Consider the following 14,284-nt stretch of genomic DNA (forward strand, 5'->3'; position numbering starts at 1 on the left):
TGGTGGCACAGTGGTTAGCACTGCTGCCTCACAGTGCCAGGGACCCGGGTTCAAATTCCACCCTTGGGCGACTGTCTGTGCGGAGTTTGCACATTCTCCCCGTGTCTGCGTGGGTTTCCTCCGGGTGCTCTGGTTTCCTCCTACAGACCAAAGATGTGCAGGCTAGATGGATTGGACACACTAAATTGCCCGTAGCGTTCAGGGATGTGTAGATTAGGTGGGTTATAGTGGGCTGGGTCTGGGTGGTATGCTTTGAGGTTCGGTGTGGACTAGTTGAATGAGATGGATTTAGAATAAAGGGACTCAACAAATTTCACTCCACATCTTTTCCCTGATACTGAGTCTACATGGTTTGTCTGTATTGTGCAGTAATGTCTCCATTTTGAAATGGTATAATTTTACTGCTTACACCCCAGACTGTGTTGGATGGATCTTCATTGGATTGGATATTCATGAAAATGTTTAGTCAATGAAGGAGAGAAACCTAGAAAATTCTTAAGGCTTGATATTTTAGATGCCAGAATGATTTTTTCCCCTTTAGAATATTGGCATATGTCCAGGAAGGGCTGGGGACAACAGTGGGATTTGACAGCCTGGGGGATTTGGAAGAGGGCTGCTGTGAGAGTGCATGGAAGGGGTTTGCCAGAGATGTGTGTGTGTGTGTGTGCATTGGGAATGAAGGACTAATTGCAGTGTGTTTCGAGTGGGTGCAGAGAGAGGGACTTCTGGAGTCTTGTAAGGCAGTTTAGAAAGCTTAAGTGAAACCTATGGCAATGGCTCGTTGGTCTAGGGGTATGATTCTCACTTTAGTGGTATTGCACTGTGATGAATCCTTATCCAAGGATTCTATGGGAAGCAAGAGAAGAGATTGCAGGGCCTTTGGCGATGATCTTTTTGTCCTCACTGTCTACGCTTAAGCCTAGAAGCATTTGCATTCACTACAGTTCACAAAACACAAAAATTTCATGAAAATTTGTCAGAAAAAGAACTTTTAGACCTCTTTGTCTTTAGCCACTCTCATCCCTGACGTCTGCTCACTCTCTCAGTAGCAGTATATAAACTTCAAATGTTTATACACTTTCGATCTACCAGAAAAGTTAGAATATTTTTCCTATGATACTGTATTTCTCTCTCCATCCACTCACTCTGAGCTCCCTCCTACAAATTAAAATCTTTTTCCCTAGAGCTAACGTTGGAAAATGTTTGGTATGAACATAAAAGAAATGAGTAGTAACCCATTCAGCCCTTTGAGTCCACTCCTCTATTCAATATCACCATGGTTCTCCTTATACTTTAACACCACTTTCCTGTACTATACCTCTGCTCCTTGATGTTTTTTTACTTGTGGAGTTCAGTTTTGAACATACTCAGTGACTGAGCCTCCACAGCCCTCTGATGCAGTGAACTCCTAGGTTGGACCAACATAGGAGTGAAGAAGTTCTTCCTCATTCAGTCCTGAATGGCCTTCCCCCTAATTCTGAGACTATCCCCTGGTTTTAGACACCCCAGCCAGCCCCATAAATTACCCTTGTACTGCCTTTTGGGACAAGATTTCACTCCAGTGTAAAATAACATCCATGTTATCATTGTATATACTGTAAGAAAAGTAGTATAGATTTAGGGATAATAGGAACTGCAAATGCTGGAGAATCCAAGATAATAAAATGTGAGGCTGGATGAACACAGCAGGCCAAGCAGCGTCTCAGGAGCACAAAAGCTGACGTTTCGGGCCTAGACCCTCCTTCAGAGAGGGGGATGGGGTGAGGGTTCTGGGGGGAGGCGGACCGAAGATGGAGAGAGAAGAAGATAGGTGGCAAGAGTATAGGTGGGGAGGTAGGGAGGGGATAGGTCAGTCCAGGGAAGACGGACAGGTCAAGGAGGTGGGATGAGGTTAGTAGGTAGATGGGGGTGCGGCTTGGGGTGGGAGGAAGGGATGGGTGAGAGGAAGAACAGGTTAGGGAGGCAGAGACAGGTTGGACTGGTTTTGGGATGCAGTGGGTGGAGGGGAAGAGCTGGGCTGGTTGTGTGGTGCAGTGGGGGGAGCGGACGAACTGGGCTGGTTTAGGGATGCAGTAGGGGAAGGGGAGATTTTGAAACTGGTGAAGTCCACATTGATACCATTAGGCTGCATGGTTCCGAGGCGGAATATGAGTTGCTGTTCCTGCAACCTTCGGGTGGCATCATTGTGGCACTGCAGGAGGCCCATGATGGACATGTCATCTAAAGAATGGGAGGGGGAGTGGAAATGGTTTGCGACTGGGAGGTGCAGTTGTTTGTTGCGAACTGAGCGGAGGTGTTCTGCAAAGCGGTCTCCAAGCCTCCGTTCAGGGAATAGAGCTCGAACAGTTCATCCACTTCACCAACACCTTCCACCCCAACCTTCAGTTCACCTGGGCCACCTCCAGCACATCCTTCACCTTCCTGGACCCCTCAGTCTCCATCTCAGGCAACCAGCTTGTAACTGATGTCCATTTCAAGCCCACCGACTCCCACAGCTACCTAGAATACACCTCCTCCCACCCACCCTCCTGCAAAAATTCCATCCCCTATCCCCTATTCCCAATTCCTCCGCCTCCGCCGCTTCTGCTCCCACGATAAGACATTCCACTCCCGCACATCCCAGATGTCCAAGTTCTTCAAGGACCGCAACTTTCTCCCCACAGTGATCAAGAACGCCCTTGACCGCATTTCCCGCAACACATCCCTCACACCCCGCCCCCGCCACAACCGCCCAAAGACGATGCCCCTCGTTCTCACACACCACCCCACCAACCTCCGGATACAACGCATCATCCTCCGACACTTCCGCCATCTACAATCTGACCCCACCACCCAAGACATTTTTCCATCCCCACCCCTGTCTGCTTTCCGGAGAGACCACTCTCTCCGTGGCTCCCTTGTTCGCTCCACACTGCCCTCTAACCCCACCACACCCGGCACCTACCCCTGCAACCACAGGAAATGCTACACTTGCCCCCACACCTCCTCCCTCACCCCTATCCCAGGCCCCAAGATGACTTTCCACATTAAGCAGAGGTTCACCTGCACATCTGCCAATGTGGCATACTGCATCCACTGTACCCGGTATGGCTTCCTCTACATTGGGGAAACCAAGCGGAGGCTTGGAGACCGCTTTGCAGAACACCTCCGCTCAGTTTGCAACAAACAACTGCACCTCCCAGTCGCAGACCATTTCCACTCCCCCCCTCCCCCCCCCCCCCCCCCCCCCCCGCCCCCCCCCCATTCTTTAGATGACATGTCCATCATGGGCCTCCTGCAGTGCCACAATGATGCCACCCGAAGGTTGCAGGAACAGCAACTCATATTCCGCCTGGGAACCCTGCAGCCTAATGGTATCAATGTGGACTTCACCAGTTTCAAAATCTCCCTTCCCCCACCGTATTCCAAAACCAGCCCAGTTCGTCCCCTCCCCCCACTGCACCACACAACCAGCCCAGCTCTTCCCCTCCACCCACTGCATCCCAAAACCAGTCCAACGTGTCTCTGCTTCCCTAACCTGTTCTTCCTCTCACCCATCCCTTCCTCCCACCCCAAGCCGCACCTCCATCTCCTACCTACTAACCTCATCCCACCTCCTTGACCTGTCCGTCTTCCCTGGACTGGCCTATCCCCTCCCTACCTCCCCACCTATACTCTTGCCACCTATCTTTCTTTTCTCTCCATCTTCAGTCCGACTCCCCCCCCCCCCTCTCCCTATTTATTCCAGAACCCTCACCCCATCCCCCTCTCTGATGAAGGGTCTAGGCCCGAAACGTCAGCTTTTGTGGTCCTGAGATGCTGCTTGGCCTGCTGTGTTCATCCAGCCTCACATTTTATTATCTAGTATAGATTTAGTCCTTGGATAGTTGTTGATCAGTGACCTAACCCCTTATTTACTCAATTTTGTTTAATTCTTCCATTAACAAAAACCTTACATTTAAATCTGACGTTGGTGGGTAACAATTGATCTAACATCAAAGTGCCTATTGCAGATGAGCTCATAACTTTGATCATCCTTTGATGAGTTGTTTCCTAACTTCACTCCTGAAGGTCTTGAACATACTCAGTGACTGAACCCTGTGTGATTCCTAGGCTACTCCATGACAGCTCTTCAGAAATAACACTGGAACACAACACAATGCAAGTTCAATGTTCTGTAGTTGCAAAGTTTCTCTCACATTTAAAATTGATAAAGTTTAATATTGCGGTTCTACTTAAATTTTCCAGAAGGTGTCAGTGTATCCCCACATCAAACAAAAGCCTTTTCTTTGAAAAAGCAGCGTTTGTAAAGTCAAGTGTCTGAGATTTTGTCAAACTTTATTATTTGGGATAATGCTTGAATGCTCAAATTACGTAGATTTAGAAGTATCTTCCAGGAAAACAAACAATTCTAGCACTGAAATTTCAACTAACCATTAAATTTAACAAGTAAACAAATTTAGTTTTTAAAGTGTGTTTTCAGCTTCAGCCTTGAATTTCTGTTCAAGAAAATGCATTTGTATTAGAAGAAACAGTTAAGCACTTGTAGCTGCACTTGGTAAGCCAAAGGCCATGGCAATGTAATTCAGAGGCAGTAGAGTAGAAGAGATGCCATTGCTGAATCTCATCAATATCTTGGGGATTACCATTCTAATGACCAGGTGAGGAGGTATAGTTTGGCTCCCCTCTCTTCAGCCACCCAGTTAACAGCAACAAGGATTCATGTTCTTGTCCAGTAGAAATGTAGTCAACCAATCCCAACGCTATCTTTAAGTAGCCAATTACAAGTTTTCTTGAATGAAATGAAACAGTTTTACTTTTCACTAACACCAGGAGGAGCAACAAAGATGTGTCAAACATACAGGTACAGAATTAGATATAAATAGCATCCAATACAAAAAGATGAATGGAATATACAGTTTAAAGTTGATATTAACCTGAGGATTAGGTTGTTTAGTTGATGACTTAACCATCAACAGTAATAAATATTGTAGACATCTGTTCTTTAATTTTTTGTTGTCCATAAGACTGCTTTAGTTGTGGTTAAAGCAAAGGATTTGAAATCCATTAGATTATATCTGCACAGGTTCAAATCCTGCTCACTACCGTTCCTGACACTGGTTTTTACATCAGTTTCTGCCCAATTAGTTTCCACATAAAATATAAGCAAAGCCATTCAAATGCATCCTTTTTAAAAATATCCATTCGTTTGTCTGTATTCAGTCAGAGCTCAATAGTGAACCAAGTTGTTTACACAATGACTTTCTAAACTGAAACAGCTGATTTGGGAGAGTTTAGGTTTTGGTAAGCATGTAGATTGATTCCATTTCATTGTTTTGTGTTCTTAAAGGAGTTCAGTCAGATAAACCAAAAAACTGTTTCCTGTGTTAAAGGTATTCATTGAGATAAACCCAGAGCCCGGTTCCTGCAATAAAAGGGTTTAGTCAGATAAACCCACAATCTGGATCCTGTATTAAAGGGGTTCAGCTGGATAAACCCTGAATTCAGGTTCTGTTAACCTTTCTATAGATTAAGAATTAGGTATTGACATAGGTAGCCATGTGGAAGAATTCTCGGAGTTAGAACAAGATGTTGTTGATCCAAAAATGAATGAGATGATTTTAGATCTGGTAATGTGTAATGAGGCAGATCTAATAAATTATCTCAACATAGAAGATTTCCTAGGATACCATGACCATATCATGGTAAAATTCAGCAAGTTCTCAACAAAAAACCTGGATTGGAAACAGCTATGCAAAACTTCAGTAAGGGTAATTACTTAGAGATGAGATAAGAGCCATCCAGAGTGCACTGAGAAAGGGGATTAACAGAAGATGTTTGAAGAACAGTGACAAACATTTAAGAAAATAGTTTATAACTCAGACAAAAGACACATTTCTGTGAGTAAAGGAAGATTCCAGGAAGGATTCTGGAATAAACTGCTCATTGCCAATCAAGGAAGTTGAAGATTTTATCAGATTGAAAGAAGCAGCATACGGCATGGCAAAAATTTATCATCAGCAATCACTCGTTAATTAGTATGATTGTCTACCTAGGAAATTCTGTCTCACTGGTCATAGCTTCTTGTATGGCTGATGAGTCTGACCCTAGAGCCAAATCTCTGATCTCATATTTGGCAGGTATTTTCCAAGAGATGGAATTGATCCTTGGCCTTTAGATCCCTGGTATTCCTTTCTCTAATTGCTTTTCCAGCTTACTCTTGCCACTGAGTTTTCTCATGGGATGCCCCTTCAGACAGGATCTTCTCGACTCTAAACTAAAAGAACTGCAGATGCTATAAATCAGGAACAAAACAAAGTTGCTGGAAAAGCTCAGCAGGTCTGGCAGCATCTGTGGAGGAGAAAACAGAGTTAACATTTCGGGTCCGGTGACCCTGAGGAAGGGTCATCAGACCTGAAACGTTAACTTTGTTTTCTCCTCCATGGATGCTGCCAGACCTGCTGAGCTTTTCTAGCAGCTTTGCTTTTGTTCAGGATCTCTAAATTGGTTTCTTCTGAACAAGGTTTTCCCACAAACATCTATGTTGCAGTTCTTGAGAGAAGACTTCAGGGAGTCTTTAAAATGCTTACTTTGTACTCCTTTTGTTCAAGTGTTCTTGAGCTGGGTGAAACTGATTTGATTTTGGCAGTTGGAACTCAGACTTCCTAAGCATGTGGCCTACTGAGCAGAATTAGTTTTGGATGATAATGGTCTCGATGCTGGCACTGTTAGAGGATGCTTCAAGAACGCTGATGTTACTATGCCTGTCCTCCCAGCTGATGTCAAGAATCCTTCTCAAAAGAGCATTATTGGTACTTCTCAAAAGCCTAAAGGGTATTGTCTATGTATAGCCCAAGTTTTGGAGCCATATCAAAGAATCGGTAAGATGACTACCATATACACAAAGATCTTTGTATCAGCTCAGATGTCATGGTCATTGAAGACACTCATTCTTTAGTATCCAAAAGTGGTGCTCACTGTTTAGATATGTTGGATTGCCTCCTGGGTAGCAAAGATTAATAATCAATAGAGAATTGAGAAAGTCAACAAAAGATATATTAAGAGGAAGAAAATAAACAGTGAAAATCGGCAAGTAATGTAAAAGCAAACAATAACAGATTATTTAAATATGTAAATAGGAAAAGGGACCCGAAGTGAATATTGGCCCCTTGGAGAATGAGGGCTGGGGGAAAAGTCGGGAACTAGGAAAACACAAAGGATTTGAATAAATACTTTATCTCAGTCTTAAACAGTAGACAACATTAATAGTATTCCAAAATTGCTAAATAGGGGAGGAGAAGGAAATAGATTGTAGTTATCACTACAGAAAGGGTATTAGGGAATCAATGGTGCTAAAAGCCAGTCGGTGCATGGAACTAATGGATTGCTTCCTAGTAATGTGAAAGGGAGTAGCCACAGAGATAGTGGATGTACTGATAGTACTCTTCCAAGCTTTAAATTCCGTGAAAATTTCCAGAAGATTGGAAATGTACCAATGTACTGGCCTTATTAAAAAAGAGAGCAAGAATAATCAGAAAATGAGTAGTCAGTTAGCTTAACATCTGCCATTGAGAAGATGTTAGACTCTATTATAAAAGATTTCATGGACCATTTCAAACTGTATTATACAATCAAGTACAGTTAGCAAAGGGAAAATCACGCCTGACAAATTTATCATTGTTCTTTATGGAGGTAACCAGCAGAATGAATAAAGGAGAAAAAGTGGATGTAATGTATTTGCATTTGATAAGGTATTGTATATAAGGCTACTCAATAAAATAGCTTATGTGTTGATCAAGCATATTAGCATAGACAGAGGATGAACTCATAGAAGTCAAGTAGTTTGGACAAAGTGGAGCATTTTCAGGATGGTAGTGTATAAATAGTGGAATGACACAGGGATCAGTGTTGAGGTCGCTATTATTTACAACATGTATAAGTGGCTTGTATGCTAAAGGTGAATGTACTATCACCAAGTTAATGGATGACATAAAACAAATTATTAGACAAGGAGTGAGGATGATACACATGGTCTGCAGAGAGATATGAGGATATTCTATGACCTGCCTCCACTGCTCTCTGAATCAGAACTTCAAAGCCACACAACCCTCTGAAACAAATTTGTCTTAAAAGGACAACCACTAATTTTAAAACAGTGCACATTTGTTCTGCACTCCGTTTCAGGAGACAATGTAATTCCCATGTTCACCTTGTTAAAACTGTTCCAGATCGTTTATAGTTCACCCTCTTAAACTCCAATGAAAACAAACGCCGTTTGTTAAATCTTTCCTTATAGGGCAGACAACTCATTCTGAATATCTTGTAATCCTGAGCTACACAATGCATTTACTCCCGCCTTTAAATGAGGAAGCCAAAGCTGCACATACTATTCAAGACGAAGGGCATAGGTTTAAGCTGAGTGGGAAAAGTTTTAAAAGGGACTGGCGGGGCAACATTTTCACGCAGAGGGTGGTGCATGTATGTAATGAGCTGTGAGAGGAAATGGGGGACGTGAGTACAATTACAGCATTTGAAAGGCATTCGGATGTGCATATGAATAAGAAGGGTTTAGAGGGATTTGACCAAATGCTGGCAAATGGGACTAGATCAGTCTAGGATAACTGGTTTGTGTGGAGGACTTGGGCCAAGGAGTCTGTTTCCATGCTGTATAATTCTATGACTCTATGGGCTCACCAAAGTTTTGTGTAACTAAAGCCTAATATCCTTTCATGTTCAGTTCCTTTCTTAATAAATTGCAGTATTCTAGTAGCCTTCTTGATTACATACTGTTCCCATGTATTAATTTTTTTTGTGACTAATGCATCAGAACATTTCGATCCCTCTGCAGATTAGATTAGATTAGATTCCCTACAGTGTGGAGTATTCTCAGTTTAGGTAATGCTGTGCATTTTTATTTTTCCTGCCAAAATAAACTACTTCACATTTTCCTGTATTATACCTCATTTCTATCCATCAAATTCCTAGGTATTATATCAGCGAACGGAATTCAAAATTCAGTGGTCCATATTTGAAAACATCATACCAACATTGATCAGGAATTGAGGTGTATCTTGCAAATATATGTCAGTCTATTGCAAGCCACAAGTCAGGAGGGTGGTGTAATACTCCCCAGTTGGATGAATGCAGCTCCAACAACACTTGAAGGTTGACACCATCCAGGTCAAAACTTCTAACTGCAGTAAGTAAGTTAGCTAGGTCAGACTGTAGCAAATAGCTATCTGGTCAAGTTTCCAAATTTCTGGAGATTTATGGTTGGGAAAGGATTCCTTCTTGCACTGTTGCATGATTTTAACTTTAGAAAGACCAACTAACTTTGTGCAAATCGCAGAAGCAAATGAGAAAAGAAATACTTTGAAGAGGGAATTTTTTTAAAAACTTGCCACTTGAATATGCAAATTCTCTGGTTAAGTAGCTGTTGTGAACTCAGACAGTGAATATTTGCCTAATTATTGTAGAGAGCACCACAGCTATTTTGGTCTTTCCTCCCACCAGAAACAGGCACCTGAGCTGAGATTGGTAATGTGAGACCAAACATAACAGGAAGCCTGCTTGCTTTCTCAATTCTATCTCAGGGAGGATAAAATTACTATTATGATTGAATCCAGCTTATAGCCTAAACTAAGTTGAGTTGGAAAATTTCCTGGTCTGTATACTTTGGCTAATCACTATTAACCAATTTAAATACAGGGGAGAAGCAACTACACCTTTAAAAAAATTCCACGGTTCTGTTTCATAACTAAATCTGTATTTGTGTCGTATGATTGATGGTTACTGCTGAAGTTCAAAAGAATGAAGCATGCTCACACACCCAGTTCAGCTAGACTCCTAGTTCAGAAGCCGTCCAAGTACTATTATGAAATAAAGGCAGGCAATTAGGTGATCGATATGTGTCCAGAGGGTATGGAACTTCCTGAGTTCTGTAATGTTTAGTCCCTCACGTAAGACATTCATCAGTCCAAAAACAAAGGGGAATATTATCTGCACCCAATTCACCCTAAAGGTAATTTAACAGTATATTTTTCTAAGAAGCTATCAATGAGTTGTTTTATAGCAGTGCAAGCAAAAGTTGAACTGAAAAAGGCAGTTACATCAGTGCCATCCTAGGAAACTGGCAAAGGATGATCAATGATCAATTGCATCAAAAATGCTTGAGGGTTGGCAAAGACTTCTCGCTTGCGGCATTGCACTGTTTTATCTTCAGAAAGACCGATCAATTTTGTAAGAATGTTCAGTTTTGTAAGGTTCAGTTTGATAGTTAATACGGACTTATACATTGAATTGCCATATAAACAGCTCTGAATATATGCCTAGTGTGTGTAGTTCGACTGCAAGTGTTTTGGTGTATAGCTTTAGCAACTGCTATTCCCACAATATTGCTGACAAGGTGGGAACAACAATTTATGATCTGTAGGATTGTGCATTGACATTTGAGGAGAGAGTCTGATGTTGGGGTTGGCAGATGTAAGTGTATGTCAGAATGAGGGAGGGTGCCCCTTGCATACAACTTGGGGTTGCAGGAGGTAGGGGAAGTGAAGGGACCCAGGCAATTGTTGAAATACTTAGGCTGGGGAGTTCTAAATTATGTCTTTTTTTAATTCTCATCTTGAACATACCAAGTTATTGTACAGATTCCACCTTTGGAAGCAACACATCATTAAGGAGTTCATAACTAGAGCATTAAGCTTAAATAATAATATCAATTAAAAAGGCATGAGGAGTCAGTTGGTAAAGGTGGATTGTAAATTTAGATTGAAAGGTGAGACAATAAGCAAACAAACAGACATGTGAAGAAATATTTCATAATCCTCAAAAAAAGCATTCCATTGAGAAATAAAACCTCCAAAAGTGAGGTATGATTTGGCCCACATGAACAGTTACATACTGATCAAACGATGAGAGAGTGGTAGAAGGCATTCAAGAAGGAAATAACAACAGTCCAGGGCAAATGTGTTCCTGTAAAGACAAAGCGTGGGACCAAGACCAGAGAACCTTAAATATTGTGGGGTGTAAACATTAGAATTAAGAAAAAAAAGAGAAGCCGATGGCAGAAACAAAGTTCTGCATGTGCAGAGTCTCTAGAGAAGTACACAAAATGCAAGAAGTATCTTAAAATAACAATTAATAAAGCAAGGAGAGTGTATGTGTTAGCATTGTTGGATAGAATAAAAGAAAAGACAAAACCTTTGTTTTTAATATATGAAGAGCAAGAAAATAGTTCAAGAAGAACTAGAGGTCCATCAGGGACTAAGATGTGGACACAGTCCTCAATGGTTACTTCACATTGGTCCTCACAATGAAAGGACCAATGCAGTTTAGACATTGGTCAGTGAACTGTGATATAGTAGAAGAAATTAACAAAAAGAGAGTGAGGATGCCAAAGGCATTAGCAGCCATAAAACTGGATAAACTTGCTGGCCCATATGAAATGAATTCCAGGCTGTTGAGGGAGGAAAGGGAGGAGACATCAAGAGACCTGGCAATAATTTTAAGATCCTCACCTGCAAGGTGTGAGGTGCCAGAGGACTGGAGGGCTGCTAATGTTATTCTGTAATTGAAATAAGGGAGGAAGGGATAGATTATAAGCCAGTCAGTCTAACCTCGATGATGGGAAAATTATTGGAAGGAATTAGAAGGAGCAGATGTGTCCTTACTTGGAGATACACAAATTAATTGGGGATAATCAGCATTGATTTGTTACAGAAAGGTCTTGTTTAACAAATTTGATCAAATGTTTTGAGGAAGTAAACAGTAACCAATAAGGGTAATACATTTGATGTGGTCGATGTGGACTTTAGCAAGTCTTTTGATAAGGACCCTCACAGCAGACTGCACACTGAAGAATAGCCCATGAGATCCAAAGGAAGAGTGGCACATTGGATTCAAAATTAGCTGAGATGGAGGAATGTTACTGTGACTGGAAATCTGTTCCCATGGGATTCCAGTGCTTTGGCTTGCTGGTGTGGTGTACCTTAATGACTAGGGTTTAAATTTCCACATTGAGAATCTCATGGTGGGAGAGCATTTTGGAGATAGCGATCACAACTCCCTGACCTTTACTGCAGTCGTGGAGAGTGACAAGACCAGATGGTATGGGAAAGTATTTAATTGGGGTTGGGGGTATAACTATTCTATTAAGCAGGAACTGCGGAGCATAAATTGGGAACAGATGCTCTCAGGAAATGCACGACAGAAATGTGAAGGTTGTTGAGAGAACACTTGCTACAAGTACTGGATAGGTTTGTCCAACTGAGTTAGGGAAGGAATGGCAAGGTGAAGGAACCTTGGATGACAAGGCATGTGGAACATCTAGTCAAGAAGAAGAAGGAAGCTTACTTAACATGGAGGAAGCAAGGATTGGACAGGGCTCCAGAGGGATACAAGGTAGCCAGGTAGGAACTGAAGAATGGACTTAGGAGAGCTAGAAGGGGGCATGAGAAAACCTTGGTGGGTAGGTTTAGGGAAAACCCCAGAATGATCTATGCTTACGTGAGGAACAAGAGGATGGCCAGAGTGAGGGTACGGCCAATCAGGGATGGTAGAGGGAACTTATGTGTGAAGTCAGAGGGGGTAGGGGAGTTCTTTAATGAATAATTTGCTTCAGTATTCACCAGTGGGAGGGACCTCATAGTTTGTGAGGACAGCATGAAACAGGCTGACATCCTCGAACAGGTTGATGTTAGGAAGGAGGATGTGCTAGAAATTTTGAAAAACATGAGAATAGATAAGTCCACTTGGCCTGACAGGATATACCCACGGTTACTATGGGAAACAAGGAAAGAAATTGCTACCCCTTTGGTAATGATCTTTGTGTCGTCACTGTCCATTGGAGTAGTACCACATGATTGGAGGGTGGCAAATATCATTCCCTTGTTCAAGAAAGGGAATAGGGATAATCCTGGGAATTACAGACCAGTCGGTCTTACTTTTGTGGTGGGCAAATTATTGGATAGGATTCTGAAAGATAATATTTATGATTAATTGGAAAAGTACAGTTTGATTAGAAATAGTCAACACGACTTTGAGAGGGGCAGGTCGTGCCTCACAAGCCTTATTGAATTCTTTGAAGATGTGACAAAACACATTGGTGAAGGCAGAGCAGCAAATGTGGCGTATATGGATTTTAGCAAGGCATTTGATAAGGTTCCACGTGGTAGGCTCATTCAGAACGTAAGGAGGCATGGGATTCAGGGGAATTTAGCTGTCTGGATACAAAACTGGCTGTCCAATAGAAAACAGATGGTGGTACTAGATGGAAAGTATTCAGCCTGGAGCTCGGTGACCTGTGGCATTCCACAGGGATCTCTTCAGGGACCTCTGCTGTTTGTGATCTTTATAAATGACTCAGATGAGGTAATGGAAGGATAAGTTAGTAAGTATGCCAATGATACAAAGGTTGGTGGAGTTGGGGATAGTGTGGAGGGCTGTTGTAGGTTGCAACGGGACATTGACAGGATGCAGAGCTGGGCAAAGAAGCGGCAGATGGAATTCAACCCAGAAAAGTGTGAAGTGATTCATTTTGGAAGGTTGAATTTGACTGCAGAGTTCAGGGCCAATGGCAAGATTATTGGCAGTATGGAGGAACGGAGGGATCTTAGGGTCCACATCCATCGATCCTTCAAAATTGCTACCCAAGTTGGTAGCCTTGTTAAGAAACTGTGTGGTGCGTTGGCTTTCATTAGCAGAGGAATTGAGTTGAAGAGCCACGAGGTTAAACTGCAACTCCATAAAATCCTGGTTACGCCACACTTGGCATATTGTGCTCTGTTCTGGCCACCTCCTTATAGGAAGGATGTGGAAGCTTTAGAGAGGGTGCAGAGGAGATTTACCAGGATGCTTCCTGGACTGGAGGGCAGATTTTATGAGGGAAGGTTACAGGAGCTAGGGCTTTTTTCATTGGAGCAAAGAAGGATGAGACGTGACTTGAGAGGGGTGTACAAGATGATGAGAGGCATAGATAGAGACATTTTCTGAGGGCAGAAGTGACTATTATGAGGGGTCATAATTTTAAGGTGATTGGAGGAAGGTATAAGGGAGATGTCAGAGGGTAGGTTCTTCCCACAGAGCGTGGTGGATGTGTAGAATGCACTGCCAGCGATGGTAGTGGAGTCAGATATATTAGGGACATTTAAGCAACTCTTGGATAGGCACATGGATGATAGTAGAATGTAAGGTATGCAGGGTACCTTAGTCATAGGATCATAGGTCAGCACAACATCGTGGGCTGAAGGGCCTGTACTGTGCTGTACTTTTCTACGTTCTATATTCTAAGTATAAAGGTTACGAT

The sequence above is a fragment of the Stegostoma tigrinum genome, chromosome 4 (genome assembly GCF_030684315.1).
Source record: "Stegostoma tigrinum isolate sSteTig4 chromosome 4, sSteTig4.hap1, whole genome shotgun sequence".
Lineage (NCBI taxonomy): Eukaryota > Metazoa > Chordata > Chondrichthyes > Orectolobiformes > Stegostomatidae > Stegostoma > Stegostoma tigrinum.